This window comes from Mustela putorius, unplaced genomic scaffold (assembly GCF_011764305.1).
Source record: "Mustela putorius furo isolate JIRA1106 unplaced genomic scaffold, ASM1176430v1.1 tig00003853_pilon_pilon_pilon, whole genome shotgun sequence".
Taxonomy (NCBI): domain Eukaryota; kingdom Metazoa; phylum Chordata; class Mammalia; order Carnivora; family Mustelidae; genus Mustela; species Mustela putorius.
In genome coordinates this window covers 40,837,167-40,839,174 of record NW_025422005.1, presented here as the reverse complement: position 1 = coordinate 40,839,174, position 2,008 = coordinate 40,837,167, and the positions used below count along the sequence as shown (strand labels likewise).

The 2,008-nt window shown below is 34.4% G+C and overlaps 1 non-coding gene across 1 annotated transcript; it reads left to right on the top strand.

Moving 5' to 3' along the window:
• The first annotated feature begins 459 nt into the window (after positions 1 to 459).
• Positions 460 to 568, top strand: LOC123387420. Its single transcript, XR_006601874.1, has one exon. It is a non-coding gene; the product is annotated as a U6 spliceosomal RNA (small nuclear RNA).
• The last annotated feature ends 1,440 nt before the right edge of the window (positions 569 to 2,008 follow it).

The following is a 2,008-nucleotide window of genomic DNA, read 5'->3' as shown; positions in this document are numbered from 1 at the left end:
GGAGCCCAGAAAAGAGGTCTGGGATGAAGATGTGAATTTAGAAGTCATTAGCATAATTAGCATTCAAAGACTCCTTTGCAGGTAACAGCATTTGAAGACACAGAAATAGTTGAGATTATCTAGGAAGAGAAGATACAGAGAGAAGTAAAGGGAGCCAAGAAGAGTCCCAAGGAGCAACACATTTTATGGTGGTGGACAAACAAGAAGAATGAAGAGAGACTTGTGAAGAGAGAGTAAAACCAGAAAAGCACGGAATCAAAACCAACAGAGTCGAGTGTTTCAAGAAAATTGGAGTGGTCAGCTGAGAGTGCAAATGTCAAATATGATAAGGATAGAAAAAATAGTCACTGACGACCTTGACAAGAACAATTTCAGTGAAATGTGTGTATGTGTGTGTGTGTGTGTGTGCATGTGTGTAGGTGCTAAGTAAGCATCAAATAGGCTGAAAATGAATTGGAGGTATTCTTACTTTAACAGCACATACACTAAAACTAAAATAATACATAGAAAATTGGCATGACTCTTACATATAGATGACACACAAATTTGTGAAGCATTCCATGTTTTCATATGGATTTGACTTTTGGACAATGTTAACTTTTACATATTCAATAAGAAAACTAAATCTACAAGGATGAAAGCGATCCTAAAACTGAGTATAAACGGAAAACAAACCTAACTGCATATAAATAAGTAATATAAATATTCTGAAGGAAAATAAAAACTAATCCAAATAACTTTTGAACACAGTATTTTGTATATACACCCTTAATCTAAAAACAAATTGCAAACAAATCTTGAACCGGATTTAATAGATTTTTTAAAGTGATATGGATGTAGCAATTCTGAAACTATTCTGTATATCATAACACTGAGCAAATGAAAAAAGACTATTGGGAGTCAGAGTTCTTTCTCACTGTGGGAAAAGGGAGATGCAAGTAAGGAATAGGAGAAAGAACCCTGTGGTGCTGAATTGGAATTAGAGTATACTAGTAACGAACACATGATTAAAAATAGTTGAACTATATTAAGTTGCCATTTTTCCTTTTGGCTCTGTTTACCTAAAGGGCCTAAAAGCAATCAAATCCCAGTAACAATGAGCATATCTGGTGTCCAGATCTTGGATTCTAACTACCATTGTCCACTAAAAGGGGAGCTCTTTGAAGAGATGGATGATTTCCAAGTCTAGACAGGAAAAGTACAAGATGAACCTAGAACATCATATTATACCAGAAAGCAAGAAAAGTGCTTAAAAAAAAAAGATAGGTGTGTGTCAAAAGGAACCAGTATGAAAGGACTCTCACTGGATAAATCTGGGACAAGATGAACATTAAAAAAAATAATGACAGTAATAGATTATAATCTATTAAGTAAAATAAGAATCTAGGAGTCTATACTAATGATAATAATTATATAATTAAGTAAGAGAAAAAGGAAAGATATTGCTTACAGAATGCCAACTAGAAAAATGGAGGTAGAATAATGGAGTTATAAAATCACCATTTTGCAACCATTAGAGTAATTAATTCAGACATTGATTATGAGTTCTATTTTCGACATGCTTAACTTAGGATGTCAGTGAGATCCAAGGAGATATCAATCAGGCAGCTGGTTGTAAGTTTGGAGCCCAGAAGAGGGGTCTGGGATGAAGATATGGATTTAGAAGTCATTAGCATAATCAGCATTTGAAGACATAGAAGAAGGAGAGATTATCAAGGATCAGTGAATGTTGAAAACTTTGAGCACAAGGTTGAGAAGGAACAAGACATTTATACAGTCTCAAAATATCTTTCTAAAGATCACTTAGTTATTTACATAGGAAAAAATGATAACTCTACAGTGAAAAAACCTGGCAGATGCCACCTTAGCAAACTGATCAAAGTGAACACCATCAATAATGGAACCAAGTGACACCATGTTTTTCCTCATCTTGTGCACTGAGGACATACTACCCCATAGGTAGTATGCCTGCTCATTCAAAAAAAAAAAAAAAAAAAGAGTGAGAGAG